General features: G+C 43.6%; 1 long non-coding RNA gene across 1 annotated transcript in view; it reads right to left on the minus strand.

Annotated features, from left to right (window-relative positions):
- Positions 1–2,843: 2,843 nt before the first annotated feature.
- The window catches only part of LOC135112566 (uncharacterized), a 169,620-nt gene continuing 155,977 nt past the window's right edge, over positions 2,844–16,486 (minus strand). The window contains exon 6 of the long non-coding RNA XR_010274467.1: positions 2,844–2,975. This is a non-coding gene — a long non-coding RNA (uncharacterized LOC135112566). The remainder of the gene's footprint in view (positions 2,976–16,486) is intronic.

A 16,486-nucleotide genomic window follows, 5' to 3' on the forward strand; every position in this document is an offset into this window, starting at 1 on the left:
AAAAGTAATAGTAATAATAATAATAATAATAATAATAATAATAATAATAATAATAATAATAATAATAATAATATAATAATAACAGTGGCCGGCCAGACAGTGCACGGCCTTCGCTGTCTCACACACGTGTCGCCGCAAGCCATCAGTTGTCTCCTGGTACACTCTACTTCCAACTACCAATAAACAATAACCGATATGGAACAATTTTCTTTTTGTGAATAATCATCAGAACATCTTCTTTGTTATTCAATTGAAGCGAGAAATTTCTCTCAACGGAGGGTCTGAAGCCTACCAATAAAAACTTGAGCTTTAATTTCCACGGCTTGACATAGCAACGAAACACTCAGTTCTTGTGAATTTAACAAACAATACTTCTCTCGCGGTCATGCATGCCTCTTCCTTCCTCAAGAGTGTTGTTTTGTATTCACTTTCAGTTCATCTCAAAGGCGAGTGACATGCTAGTCATTTCTTCCTGTCATTATATTAGCCATTCCAGGAACTAATCATAATCAGTCCAGTACCTCTTTTTTTTTTTTTCCAAGACACTAAATAAAGAAATGCCAAATACTGATATGGTGGACATCCTTGCCTCTCGTACCTACACACATACACTAGCAGCCACTACATATTTCCCAGAATATCTTGTTATTGAACTAATTACGCCATTTTTCTATGGTATTTGTTCCTTCCTATTCAAAAGCCCATTTTCTGAAAACATTTTTTCCACCTAATCCGATACGCCAAACTCTCTCTCTCTCTCTCTCTCTCTCTCTCTCTCTCTCTCTCTCTCTCTCTCTCTCTCTCTCTCTCTCTCTCTCTCTTCAAAGGGTCCTTCTGCATTCACTTCTTGCTCTACTTTCTGTTAGTTTTTAACCTTCCCCTCACTTTTTTCCTCCTCCTCCCCTTCAAGGCAGAGAATTTTCGTGCTTTATATTCCCCCTCCATCCTCCCTTACCCCTTGTGCTGCGTTTTTCTTTTCCAGCTTTTGTATAGAGTTCGTATTTGGTCCCTTTGGTGTCACGTGAAGCAATCCTTTATCCAATTCTTTGTCTCCTTGACTCTCTCTCTGTCTCTCTCTCTCTCTCTCTCTCTCTCTCTCTCTCTCTCTCTCTCTCTCTCTCTCTCTCTCTCTCTCTCTCAGTCCATATTTTCCCCACCTTCTGCTTCTTTTAGTAAATAATTTGTCTGACTGACCTTACCCTTATCAAGCGATTATACCTCTTGAAGGCATAATGATGAACGACACGAAAACTCTTGACCATTAATTTAAGAGATTGCTCTGGCCTATGTTTGAAGCCTTGCTAGCCAATCTAACCACCCGGACCGTCCGTAGTTAAGTTAGTATCTATTAAAATCCATAATTAACGTGCTTCATGAGTGTGTCTGTAATCGAAAATCACCCACAGAAGTCAAGGAACGTGTTTGAGTGTTGAAAATTTGCTCTCTTCTATTCTGATCGTCCATCAATCCAAATTCAGCATCGGACGGTGACAGGCGAGGAATGACAGCTGTCACTTTGCCGCCAAGTGATGTTTAAACGAAGAGAGTAAATTCCCGAGTCATAAAAGTAGACAGGTTTGCCCCTTATCGGGAATCTTTAACGCTGGCAGTGCTGGCGGCTCAGGTTTCCACCATTAGTGGCGTGGTACGGGTGAGTCAAGGTTGAGTCAAGAGATCTTCAGCACCCCACAGAGGCTTTGTTGTCCCAGTGTCTTTAGTCACTTTCTGCACTTGTTGTGTACATCCAGGTGTTCTGAAAGACGGTAGCGAGGGATGGAGTGCTGGGTTACGAGGAAGTAATACTGAAAAGCGAGGATGTAGTTGTGGTTACCGTGACACAGGAATAGCTACCAGAACACAGAGCTGCGTGGTGGGCGACAAAGATACAGGGATGGGTGGTGGGGACACAGAGCTGAATGTTGCTGCTTCGTGGTGGCAGGTTACCGGTGGCAGTCGCCGCACACTGGCAGCTTAATGTCGGCGTGCTGGTTTCATCTCTTTTTATCGAAGTGAATAAAAGTATTTTTTTACCTAGTAACCAAATTAATTACGCTGGTGCTCAGGTGACCCAATGCTGAACTTTTTTTCCGCGATCTAATGAGTTATGGATATTTCTGGAAATTTTCATTCATTTCCCACTTTTTTTTCCGGAGCCTTAAAATCAATGTTAATCAGTTTCGCTCTTTAGAGACAAGAGTGAATGTTGAATCCCCACTTGCTACCTTCCTATACGTACCAAAACCTTTTGTAAAAGACATTTACGTATTACGCGTGAGAAGTGCACGATGAATTCCCATGTGGACCGGCGTGAGATACTGTGTGTGTGTGTGTGTGTGTGTGTGTGTGTGTGTGTGTGTGTGTGTGTGTGTGTGTGTGTGTGTGTGTGTGTGTGTGTGTGTGTGTGTGTGTGTGTGTGTGTGTGTGTGTGTGTGTGTAGGTGCGCGCGCGTGCGTGTGACGTGGGAGGAGTTACCAGAAAGACCTTATGGTCACGCAAAGCTGCACTGACTGCATCATTTATCCAAGGATTCGAAACCGTCGGCCAGTCTCTTTTGGGAATTGTGGCCAATATTCAAGCAACAGAGCTTCTGTTTCTTAGAATACCAGACTTTAGTAAACAATTTCCGGCGCCCCTAAGATATCAATCAAATAGATCGTCACTATGGAAGCATTATACTATATACAAAATATTCACTTGAAACATCACTTCTTAACACGCATAACTAATAAATAACTAAACTAATTAAATCACTGAGAAGCCAAAAGCAAAGTATATCCCAATCTTACAACAAATTTCTATAATCGAACGTCAATTACTCAGAAAATAGCCTTTAAATACTAGCACAAAGCGGCTTCGTGAACAAATCATAAGCAGTTCCCTAGTAAAGTCCTTGAACCATAACCCGCATCATCCATCGCCTGCTGTCTGTACTTACCTAACGAGCGAGGCGGATCTGCCCCTCACGGTACGCTCGCCTGATGGAAGACAAGAATTAAACTTTAGTGTAGAGGCAGGTGTAATTGTCATGATAATGATGGAGATAAGACAAAAGAAGGAGGAGGAGGAGGAGGAGGAGGAGGAGGAGGAGGAGGAGGAGGAGGAGGAGGAGGAGGAGGAGGAGGAGGAGGAGGAGGAGAACAAGAAGAATAAGAAGAACAAGAACAAGAACAAAAAAAAACAAGAGGAGGAGGAGGAGGAGGAGGAGAAGGAGGAAGAGTAGCAGGAGGAGGAGGTTGTAAAAATAACTGCCACGTATATGACTTTCTCTTCTCAGTAATGACACAACAATTAAAAGCTAGCAGTACACAAAAGAAACAATACATTTTTTTTTCTTTTTCCTTCCCTCTTCACTGCTCTCCTAATCCCTTAGTGTGCACATTCTCTTTAATTCACCATGACCAAGACCACATACGTTGCTACTACCATCTGCACTGCCATCCTCATCATTACCACCACCACCGCCACCACCACCACCACCACCACCACCACCACTTCCACTTCCCCTGCCAGAAGGCTACATTTGAAACCAATGTCTTGAAAATTAGAGTCGGAATCAGGTTATCGTCGGGAAGGGAGGAATGCGGGCAAAAGAGAAAGAGAAGAGAGTGTTCTGCAGTTACCTTTCTGTATTCAGAGCACACGCACACACACACACACACACACACACACACACACACACACACACACACACACACACACACACACACACACACACACACACACACAGATTTACTGGACGATGCCACACAAATATCATGAAAGCTTTTTGCACTGAATTGTCCGCGAGACAGACAGACGACGATAGCGAACGTTGACCAAAGAGAGAAAAGGGAGGAGAAAGAAAGGAAAGACGAATATCAAGAGAGAGAGAGAGAGAGAGAGAGAGAGAGAGAGAGAGAGAGAGAGAGAGAGAGAGAGAGAGAGAGAGAGAGAGAGAGAGAGAGAGAGAGAGAGAGAGAGAGAGAGAGAGAGAGAGAGAGAGAGAGAGAGAGATAGGTTACAATTCCAAATGAATATCTTTTTGAGAATCAACATAACTTCCAAAATAAAAGAAATAACAAATGTCACATTAATATTTGAAAGTGCATAGAAAATCACTCCATAAATATTTCACTAGACGAGAGAGAGACAGAAACAGAGACAGAGACAGAGAGAGAGAGAGAGAGAGAGAGAGAGAGAGAGAGAGAGAGAGAGAGAGAGAGAGAGAAACGAAAGGGTGTCACAATGGCAGATTGCGGAAACCATTCTTCAGCATTTCCACATCTCTTACAGGATTCCCCTTCCACCTGCTGACTTCCAGATCCCGTTATCATGGGCGATATCAGGACAAAATAGTTCTTTATGGGCTACGATTCTGATTCATTACTAGACAGTCAAGGAAGCTTTAGTTTTCAGTTCTGAGAGGAGCTACATGCGTACGTGAAGGGGGAAGGCAGAGGCGGAGGATGGTTGAAGTTACCTGGAAAAGACATATGAAGGTCTTGTTTATTGTGAGAAGAAGCGTGGCGCGTTATTTGATCAGGGAAGCGTGGAGTATGTGGCTACCGACAGTGCTCTTTTACACACTACTTCACGAGGCTATAACGTGACTCCCAGCGCGGTGACACATGATGGTTTGAAGCACACTCCACGTGGGATTGAGTTGCACCTCTCACGTGATGCACTTCAGACGTCTCCTAGTTTATCTATATGAGGATCTGAAGACCTCTAAGGACCAATACGTCAAAGAGAAATTCAATATATGAAGAAATACAAAGCAGAAGGAAAATTGTAGGAGTATATTGAGTTCCTTCCTGCTGATAGTGACATTATATTGCTGAGGGCACGATGCTTGAGGACGGAGGAAAGTGGGTGGAAGGAGAGACGAAAGGAAAGGAGCAGTGATGGAGGAAGGGTTGGAGGTACAACAGGAGTGATGGAAAATTGGAGGAAAGAGTAATATAACGCACTTTTGTGTGTATAAAAGGAGTGCACCTGCGTTCATAAATACTGCGGAAAATAAAGAAACTGGGAAATGAAAACCCAGAAAAGAAAGGGATGGTCGACACAATGACAGAAAGAGCAAGAGTACTGAGAGAAAGAGAGAGAGAGAGAGAGAGAGAGAGAGAGAGAGAGAGAGAGAGAGAGAGAGAGAGAGAGAGAGAGAGAGAGAGATTGGGGTGGAAGAAAGTAATGACAAAGAAAACGAGAAACCGGAAGAAAATATGCATGCTAGAATTTCTGACGCTGGCCAGCGAGAGCAATATGTTTCCTCCGTTCCCTTCGCCTCCCCTTCCTCAGAGATCCGCATTTTTCCACTGGACGAAGTAAATATCAGGGGAGATTGTTCAATACAATGCAATATGAAGGAGAAAACGTAGAATATATGAAAAGAATATACTGATAAGCATGAAGGATTTTCAACAGTACGGGAACAAGCTTCATGAAATTAGGAAAATATTACATAATATATATATATATATATATATATATATATATATATATATATATATATATATATATATATATATATATATATATATATATATATATATATATATATATATATATATATACACGTACAATAACAAGTTCTATGAAAGGGATCTATTCCAAAGACACGTTTTATTAACTACTGAAAAAAATGTTGGAATCGACAAGACTGGTTAGTTTTCTACTGTCTCTTTATGACGTAATACCGTAGTGGTGGTGACGGTGGCGCGGGTTGTTCCTTGCAGTCGCCTCACTGCAGCTGTTCTTCCACTAATCTTAAACAAGTACCACAGAGATAACAAAGTGAAGCAACAGGAATACGTGAACAACACAGTGACTTTGTGCCTCAGGATAATGGGTAAACCTCTCCAGACACCCTTCCAGGCTAAGAAAACCGATCTGAGCATTGTTCAGCACCCATCCAGGTTGGAAAGCCACTCACAGACGTCATACAGTTTTATTTCTGGCAAAGCATACCGGGAAAACTCCGAGGACATTATTACTACACACGTGTATATAAAGATGTTAAAAGTACACCCTTGGGAAGTATCACACAACCTTCCCCGTGCTGCGGCGACGCATTACAACCCAACATCCGTCAGCGAGGTTGAGGGAGCGCTTGAACCTTCCACCAGCAGCGCCTTCATCCCCACCATTCGTTTCCTCGAAGGGCAATGAAAGAGAAACTACAAAGTCATTGATGGGACACACATAAAGAGTTACTGGCCAGATCCTGACAAATATGAAAACGAGTCTCAGTATTCATGATGTCAACAATTCTCTCTCTCTCTCTCTCTCTCTCTCTCTCTCTCTCTCTCTCTCTCTCTCTCTCTCTCTCTCTCTCTCTCTCTCTCTCTGGAATCACCACCACTTACCAGCAACACAGCAGCACACAGCGCGGCGTGAAAACATTGCCGCCGTGACTCCCTCTCAATGGTCGGGGTTTTCGCTGCCCCCACCCCTTCTCCGGGCTCTCGGTGGCGGGTCAGGAACGATACCCAAGGATGAAGTGGCGGGGAGCTGTCCTACCCGAGGGACCTCCAGCCTCCCGCCCACACCGGTAAACGAACTTGCCTGGGACTCATGAGAGCGCTCCGCCCTTCCCGCGACATCATCTTGCACCGAGAAGTTTGTGACGAGCAAGGCGAGCGAGACTATTTATTGGGCTGTTTGCGTGGCCAAATGCACTGACTGTTACAGGGTTCACACAAATGCTATTATGATCCAACATTTCCATTGCTGATAAGAAATTTCAATAAAGATTACGCAAGTACGCCTGAGCTACGAACATAAAAGAGAAACATGTAATGCACTAAATTCCTATACTCACGCATGAAGCAATGATCACGTAATTGGTTAACGACACCAAAAGAAACCTCACACATTCCAATCCACGATAATAATGTACCTCGGTCCCTCCCGCACCTCCTCCTCCACCTTCTACACACCCAAGAGCGTCTCCATAGCGGCGGCGCAGCACCGTATCACCCCGACCGTCAAGGTAACAATAGCACTGTTTGCACGGTCTCGGGTGCCGCCTCCTGTTGCTCCCAGCGACGTGACCAGCCATTGTGATTCTTAAGGAGCCTTCGCAAGAGCCTCAGCATCAAGTCTACGGCGTGGGAAAACTCGCCAGGTTTTTGGGGGGTGGGTGTGGAGGGAGATGTGGGAGTTAGCTAATATTTATGTATTTGCACGAAGTTGGAGAGGTATGTGTGGCATGGAGAGATTAGTTTGTGTGTGTTTGTGTTTGTGATGTGTGTATGTGTGTGTGTGTGTGTGTGTGTGTGTGTGTGTGTGTGTGTGTGTGTGTGTGTGTGTGTGTGTGTGTGTGTGTGTGTGTGTGTGTGTGTGTGTGTGTGTGTGTGTGTGTGTGTGTGTGTGCTTTTACATTTGTGCTACATTATGCAGTTTGCCATTGGCCTGCACATAACCAAGCTTTATCCAAACATGTTTTACAATACTGCCACGATTTCAGTAGACAGGCTCTCAAGATTGTTCATATCTCTTCGTAAATATTATGCTCTAACATTTTATCCACTTACATATACGCAGCCACAATATCTGCTTATCCATTCCTATATCAACGGTTGTTTTTTTCCACTGCAAGGCTCCCCTTTCTTGCTTTACTTACATTTCACAGTTGCTATTTTTTTTTTAACAGGCCTTAACATCAAAGGCAAAAGAGTAATAGGTACAATATAACATTATATTTTTAGTGTGATATCAAAGTCAAAAAATATTTCAGGGCTTTGTTTTGTACTTTTGTTTGTTAAAAAGATTCACGGTTGACTGAAACGAGAAAAAAAAAAAGCATCCAAAATCGTGACAAATTAATCTCTTTTATAACATGAATTTCACGTGAGAAAGAGCAAGGCGCCACCTCTGCGTCCATAACGGTGCGATGCGTAGCCAGTGTAGTTTTCCAGTTTTTTAATTGCCACTCTTCTGCTCTGTTTGTTCTGTTTTAACAAGGATATTTGTAAAAAAGAATATCTGTGAAACCAGACCTATGCACTCCTCACATCTCAGAATATTTTTCAGTGTTCTGCAGTTTTCCCAAACAAACCACTCCCACGCTTTATAATAATAATACAATCCTATGCTGCCTCACACACAGTTTCAGACACTTCATGTTAGTGACTGCTGGATTATCCTAAAAGAGTATTACTTTGCGTCGACTCAAAACATTTACTTTATTCACTGTGTGCTCAAAACATACAAAATAAATTAATCATAAAAATGCACTGAAAGAGTTACTCGTGTTCACAGATTTACTTATGCAAGACACACATTTCTACTTTTACGATGACTGCGTCAAAACTCAACTCGATCAATCATTCGAGGTTCAAGAGAGTGAAGACTCGCTCAAAACAAAGGAAACTGAGACAAAGCGAGATAAGGTGAGGACAAGCCTGGTACACACCTGACAACAGGACACCGGCATGCGAAGGTCACGGCGACAGTCTCCCTTACGTACATTCCCATCTTCATTCACACATTCCCATATCGAGCTTCACCTCCCTATCTCTACTGATATCCTCACACACACCTCGGACCTTTACCTGGTCCTCTCTTCCCTATCCCTGTATCTAACAACGGCCAAAAGGCAAAGTGATACCTGCGGAAAGGTGGAAAATTAATTAAAGTTGTTTGTGCCAGAGTCCAATCTTCCTTAATCTGCGACGGCTCAGCGTCTTGCCTTATGAGGGCCCCGTTTCCTCCCCTCTTCAAAGGGAAGCTGAACGAGACACAGCTAAGACAGAAAAATATCAGAACAACAGCATATTAAATATTAAATAATACATACAATATAATTCTTAGTATATTCAAAACTCTCACAATATCTAAACCTCTTTGTATGTGTATGTGTGTGTGTGTGTGTGTGTGTGTGTGTATGTGTAGGTGGGTTGACAGGTGGACTCGACTCTCGCTTAGGTATCAGGAAAGCCTCCGATGTTATTTTATCGGTATGTGTCGGGCAGTAACTCAATACCAAGCCTTTCATCATGTAATCTAGACGAATGGCCTTATTTGGTCTCGTATTGACTGGAGTGCCATAGAGAAATGACACAAGAAACAGAGAAGCTAAATGACTAACTTGCAGGCATTCATACATACATACATAAATACATACCTACATACATACATACATATACATAAATACAGACAGATGCACACACCTATAGACAAAGGGACAGACAGATACACACACAGGAAGATATACCGATAGATGGGTGGACAGACACGCAAAACAAACATATAAACCAGCACAGCGTGTATCACCTCTAATCAACTTGATAAACACAAAACAATGTTATCAACTTAGCAAAAAAACATTCTCTGACAAACTCCACTTAACTCCCTCCTCCCCCCTTTCCCTTTAACTCAGTTTGCCTCAACCAATGATCGACCGACCCTTCATCTTCCTCCTGCCCGCACGCACGCACGCACACTTAGCAATCTTGAGGTCACAGTAGTAACAAGATGCGCTCTGGGGACCCGTGTGACCCCATGTGACCCTTGTGTGACCCCTACAAACAGGGTCATAACCACAAGCTTTCAGAGGTCGAGGGTCACAAGAGGGGTAATGAAATAACGGCAGTAATCAGCATCCGGAGCCTCCATTCCAGCTCCAGAAGAAGGAAGTTGACACGAATACTTCTCTAGGGAAAACTTCCGCCACTTGGGTTCTTTCCCTCTTTTCTTTTTTTAATCACTGGGTAATATGTATATTTTTTTCCCCGAGGTAATAATGTAAAAAACTTGCTGGCTATGTTAGTTGCTTCAGACAACGAAGACACACACACACACACACACACACACACACACACACACACACACACACACACACACACACACACACACACACACACGTCAGATAAAAACGTGAACGTGAAGCTGAAAAAAAAATGTAGTTTCGACAAGAAAAGAGAGACTGATAGATTTCTAAGCTTCCAATCCTATGCACTTCCCGTGAAAGATCACAAAACCGTGGCATGATACGGCCACTTAATCATGTTAGGTCTTATATACACGCAATACTCCTTACCACATTTCAGCATTTCATAAACCCCTTTCCTTTTGGTCTTTTCAGTAACACATATTGTATAACATCTCACTACAGGCAAATTCCCAACAAAATCTAAATTCATGAGACAAGATAATAATGTCTTTGTTCTTTTAACCTTCTCTTCCATCCTTTCCATCGTGTTTCTCTGTCCGCTGCTCCCTTCATCTCAGCCCGTGGAGTCTCTGCGGGCAAGCTGCAGCAGCCATCACAAAGATGACCAAGGCAGACCTCTTCTTTTAAGTCATCCCAATCACAGCCACCAAAAGAAGAAGGAAGAGAAGCATAGAAAAGATATAAAAGGTGAAAGAGGGAGGGAAGGACTAGCAGCAGGAGGAGGAGGAGGAGGAGAAGACGGTAGTAAAACTAATGGTGATGATAGAGCAGAAATAGCAAAAAGATGTTGGAAAAGGAAGTGGAGAGGAGGAGGAGAAGAGGAGGTGGAGTAGTAAAAAAAATGTAGAAATATATGGAAGGAAAAAGATGCATCAAACGGAAAAGGAGAACCGTCAAGAAGACAAGAGGAAGAATGAGGAGAATGTTAATGAGCTAAGGGAGGTCACAGAAGGAAAGGAGTATCAAGACGTTAGGAGGCAAGAGGAGAGAGAGAAGGCAGGGAAAAACTATGACGAAGGGAAAGAGAGAGAGAGAGAGAGAGAGAGAGAGAGAGAGAGAGAGAGAGAGAGAGAGAGAGAGAGAGAGAGAGAGAGAGAGAGAGAGAGAGAGAGAGAGAGAGAGAGAGAGAGAGAGAGAGAAGAGAGCGGAAGCCACGGAGCGTAAGCAAAGAAAACGGGAACTGGTTATTAGGGATGCTGGTGGAAGCTCGAGTGACGTTGTTTTGAAGCTTTAATAACTCGCTCTTTGTAATGACTGTTGTTCTTCACCTCTCCCTCTCTCCCTCCCCTGCCACACACTTCACCTCTTCCTTACTTTCATCTTTTCTTCCGTCGCTCTCATTTAATATCCAGGTCTGACGGATAATATACTTGCATGATATTTAAATCACCCTTTGTTGAGATGGTTCCGTCATCTGCCACACTGATGTTTTACGGTATTACCCATTGTAGTCAGACACGAGTTTTACGTCTTATGTATGTTCGTATGCACTTTTCACCGCCTCATGAATTCTACATCATTGGCGGATAGAGCATCTGAAGAAAGAATATACGACACGAGGAGGGTTGATTTATGTATTGACTTTAATCAGTTTATAACAAGAAGAATCGAAGACAGCAAACACCATTTGGATTGTTTTCTAAAAAATATATTCCTGACACACACATACACACACACACACACACACACACACACACACACACACACACACACACACACACACACACACACACACACGAAACGAACGCCATCTTTCCTATTACATTTCACGCTATTTTTTTTTTTTTTTGGTCATAATTTCCCCGAAGGACAGACCGACGGAATGAAGGATTTGTATTCACACTATGATTACCGTCCACAGCTACAAAAGGCTTGATTCATGATGATGGCCGCGTAATGTTCAATGCCTTATCATGCTGTATGAGCGACTTACACTTATTGCAACAGTGTTAATAAACTAGAGAGAGAGAGAGAGAGAGAGAGAGAGAGAGAGAGAGAGAGAGAGAGAGAGAGAGAGAGAGAGAGAGAGAGAGAGAGAGAGAGAGAGAGAGAGAGAGAGAGAGAGAGAGAGAGTTGCGTATAGTGATAAGATACGTGATGACGAGAGAGCATGAAGCGAAACTGAGGAGGCTTGAAAAGGGACGGGGCGTAGTGTGAGGGGAGGTGGGGGTGGGGGAGCAGACAGAATGAGGGGTGAGGCAGTGAAGGGAGGAAGGCGCGGCGACGAGAATAGAATTGTGACGAGGAGTGGAAGACGAAGAAAAAATTACAACAGTGAACAACATCATACTCTGATGACAAACGGAATTATTTAACACTAAATATGTATGTAAAGAAACTCGAATGCATTTGGAACGACTTTTTTCACTTATAAAAATGTGAGTGTATGCGAGTGTATGTATATATGTGTGTGTGTGTGTGTGTGTGTGTGTGTGTGTGTGTGTGTGTGTGTGTGTGTGTGTGTGTGTGTGTGTGTGTGTGTGTGTGTGTGTGTGTGTGTGTGTGTGTGTGTGTGTGTGTGTGTGTGTGTGTGTGTGTCTTTCTCAGTATTCAGCTTCCACAGAGCTACTTAATGCACCTTCCCTCTCTCTCTCTCTCTCTCTCTCTCTCTCTCTCTCTCTCTCTCTCTCTCTCTCTCTCTCTCTCTCTCTCTCTCTCTCTCTCTCTCTCTCGCAGCCGCGGTGATGCAACGAAGCCGTGACAACACCACCCAGGCTTGGACTTACTAGCCAATCAACGCCTTGCTTTCCAGAGTCACGCTGCTGCTGCCCACTCATTACCCCAGCTCTTTTTGTTAGTGCTGGGGGAGGAAAACGGGGAGGAAAAACAAGACGAGGCGGTAAAGGTGAGGGAAGGGAAGGACGACGAGATGAAAAAGGTGAAGGAGGACGAGGGCGAGTAGGTATAATGAGGAGGAGGAGATAGTGCAGGTAGGAAAATGGATCAGGGTCAGCATCAGCCTACAGAGAAAGAAAACAATAATGACAGCAAAAATACACAAGGATGAAGAGATTTACGTGCAGGATAATGGATGAAAGTGGAGGAAAGGGAGGAGGCAAAATTTATGAGAGAGAGAGAGAGAGAGAGAGAGAGAGAGAGAGAGAGAGAGAGAGAGAGAGAGAGAGAGAGAGAGAGAGAGAGAGAGAGAGAGAGAGAGAGAGAGAGAGAGAGAAATAAAATGATACACTCAAGGACGGATAAAGGATAGGCAAGGTAATTTATCTAGTGGTGAATTACGATGCGTTAAAATTTCACTGTCATTGTATATTTATTGTTCTTGGAGCCATTAATGTTGCTCGGTGCTGCACGCGTCCCTCACGGGTCTTTCTGGCATTCATCACTCGCCTCTAACTTAACAACTTTGCTTCTCGCTGATGTTATGTTGTCACTGCCTCTTTTTCTCCTATCGTCGCACCTTTTAACAAATCACACGTGACTCTGCTGATGTACATCGTTTGCTTTATCTTTTTTACACGCTTCCTTCCCTAATTTAGGCTATAAAAGGTGTTATTAGCGGCACGCGAGGCAGGACAGGTCTGTATCATTTCCTTACATAACATAACCAAACCACTACGGCCCCACAATACCTATGATCACCAACACGAAACAGGAGAATCGCTATCATACGCATTGGCAACACAACGTTATTCCACCCACTACTAAAGCGGATATTATACTTTACGCAACGAGAACATTCTACCACAAACTCGGAGTAAAATGTTGTAATCTTCAAGTAAAATGAGTCACGGCACCTGAATCCTTTCAATGACGAGCTGCCGGTGCTTTCCGCGACTTACTGCCGGGGACTCATTAGCTGACACCAACAGTAAGCTTGACAAAGAGGCCGTCGAGAAATGCGGACAAAAAAATATACTCAATCCTAACATTTTCATATTCCACGTGGCTATCTGAGTCCTCAGGCGTGCTCCCTCTACTGCTGCTCCATCAGGTCAAGTATCGCTCCGAGGATATCGCCCACAGAATCGGCACTTCAGGCCTGGATCACATGAGAGAGAGAGAGAGAGAGAGAGAGAGAGAGAGAGAGAGAGAGAGAGAGAGAGAGAGAGAGAGAGAGAGAGAGAATGTGGAAAGGAGTCTAAAGGTAAGAAGGAAAAATAGGAAAGACCCCGCCCACAAACACACAGACACACACACACATACACAAATAAACAAACAAATAAGGACTTAACTGTACGTAATATGCTGGAAACAAAGTATACATGACAAATCTTTTACGGACTTTTCTTCTTTACTTTTATTTTTTTCCCTCTGTCGTCTAAGTTTTCGCTCAATATCACCGTCCTCATCATGCGTTGAGTCAGTGCAGCTTTTCTTCCCCCTTAACCCTGTGCCTCTGCTTTTGTTGACATCGGTGCTTCGCTGCTGGGGGCTTTGTGCTGCTGCGTCCGGCCGGCGCCAGATGGTGGATGGAGCGGGGCTGTACAGACCGCCCAGGGACTGTTTGCTTGTTTGTGCTCGAGGCCACGGGGAGAGAGAGAGAGAAATGAACAGAGAGAGAGAGAGAGAGAGAGAGAGAGAGAGAGAGAGAGAGAGAGAGAGAGAGAGAGAGAGAGAGAGAGAGAGAGAGAGAGAGAGAGAGAGAGAGAGAGAGAGAGAGAGAGAGAGAGAGAGAGACACATACAAAGACAGCCAGACGGACAGACAGACAGACAGATAAAGGGAGAGGATTAAGGAAGATGTAGAGCAACGCAATTGAAGCTTGAGGAGGGATTGAATATACGTACAGAGAGAGAGAGAGAGAGAGAGAGAGAGAGAGAGAGAGAGAGAGAGAGAGAGAGAGAGAGAGAGAGAGAGAGAGAGAGAGAGAGAGAGAGGAGTGGTAGGGTACACAAGACGGAAGGAATGGAGGAAGGCTTTCAGAAATATGTAAGTAAATATCCAAACATGATTTCCTTTATGATAGGGATGATGCATGGGCGTGACATGACCTGAAGGCAGCACTACTGGATTTTCTGCATGTTTCATCTTTCACCTGTTTATTTTTTCAGTCTATCTGTTTATCTGTCTATCTGTTTACCTACACACGTTCTTGTATTTCTTAATTTTTGTCCTTGTAAATTCAGGAGGAAATTGTTTGCCAGAGAATTCAAAAACGTTTCTTTTCACCTCAGTGCACAAAGACGCTCTAGACAAAATCTGAACACTAAGAAAAGGGAAAATGGCAAAATGTTAATTGATGCCAAAGCCAAAAACTATTATACTTTTGAAAAATAATCAAAGGTAATTAATCTATCAGGAAAGCGAGGATGATAATTACATTTTTTTGAGTCGACATACAGAGGTCCTCGTCGGATGGAAAATAAAATGGTGTTTGGTCCAAAAAAAAGTTCATTCCGGAGTCATTTGTCGTGCTGGAAAATCTGACCCGTTTCGGAGCAAAAAACAACTAATGCCCAAATTTTATTAAGTTGGCAGTGATTAACAGATGTGCTGCCTCTGAGTGGGAGGGGAGGGAGTAACGGTGGCACGACTCTGTGTGTGTGTGTGTGTGTGTGTGTGTGTGTGTGTGTGTGTGTGTGTGTGTGTGTGTGTGTGTGTGTGTGTGTGTGTGTGTGTGTGTGTGTGTGTGTGTGTGTGTGTGAATGCAGTATTTTCGTGATTACGTCAGCGACCTTATAAAAATACATTAATTAAGAAATTCATGAGTTTCTCTCTCTCTCTCTCTCTCTCTCTCTCTCTCTCTCTCTCTCTCTCTCTCTCTCTCTCTCTCTCTCTCTCTCCCTTTGTCTGCTGCTCTACCCGTCCACACTTCCGGTCCCCGTCTCAGCAGTGCACCCAGACGCCTCGCTGCCTGTCCTCCTGCTCGCTGTGGACGAGGACAAGGAGACACTTTCTTCTGGCAACATCGCCGGTCACGCGCCGCCAAGTACGGTCTTCATGTATCTTTATCATTCGCACTGCTGACTCCCTCCAAAGGTTTGCGTGCGCCGAGGACGAACTGGTGGCGTTGTTTGCCTCGCCTATCAGAAGCAGCAAGGCACGAGAATATGTCTGACATTTGCTATGACTGTGTGTGTGTGTGTGTGTGTGTGTGTGTGTGTGTTCTAATCTACATGAAATCCTGTTTTTAGAGGATCTTCCTGCACTACTTACTGTAAGACGCAAATGAAGCAAATCCATGCTACGAAACATATCTCAATTAGTGTGTCATAACGCAACAGGGATACAGAGCAACACTACCTCGGCGTTGTAATGTAATTGTTTCATGACGACAATTGTACCTTGTCATGAAGGCCGTCAGAAGCCTGGAGCTCACTTCATCACTTGTGAGACCCAGAAGTGTCGCGAAGACTATTACTAAATACATAAATGATTGACGGCGTTTCTCGTCTTCCCTCGGCAAGTCCAGTCTACGTGTAAGACAATACGTACATGGATTTAGTTATTCATTAAAAGTTTTCAGTACGTCTTAATTCAAGCACTCACATCAGAACTATCCTTCTAAACGTCCCATGGAGTCTTTGTAGTTGAACCCATATACTTAAACGCTTTCTTCTCCCATGAGGACTTTATTTTTTTTTCTTTCTTTTTTTTTTAAGATTGCAGAGAAGATTAACCAGGGTGATTTTCTCGCTGATGATGCAGAATCCTTGTAAAACTATCTCCAGAATGCTGAGACATCGTGGTAAATTGAGGGAGAGGAGGTGAAGAGAAACACAGAGGTTGTGAGGCGAGTTTATGCCTGACTAGCTTCGCTTATCGCCTCTTCACGAGCCTAGTCAGCAATAAACTTGTTCCACAACCCCCTGCGTTTCTCTTCACTTCCCCTCTGTAGCTAGAATCCTGAAAACATCCTTAAAAACTCTA

Source organism: Scylla paramamosain, chromosome 24, assembly GCF_035594125.1.
Source record: "Scylla paramamosain isolate STU-SP2022 chromosome 24, ASM3559412v1, whole genome shotgun sequence".
In the NCBI taxonomy this organism is placed as follows: domain Eukaryota; kingdom Metazoa; phylum Arthropoda; class Malacostraca; order Decapoda; family Portunidae; genus Scylla; species Scylla paramamosain.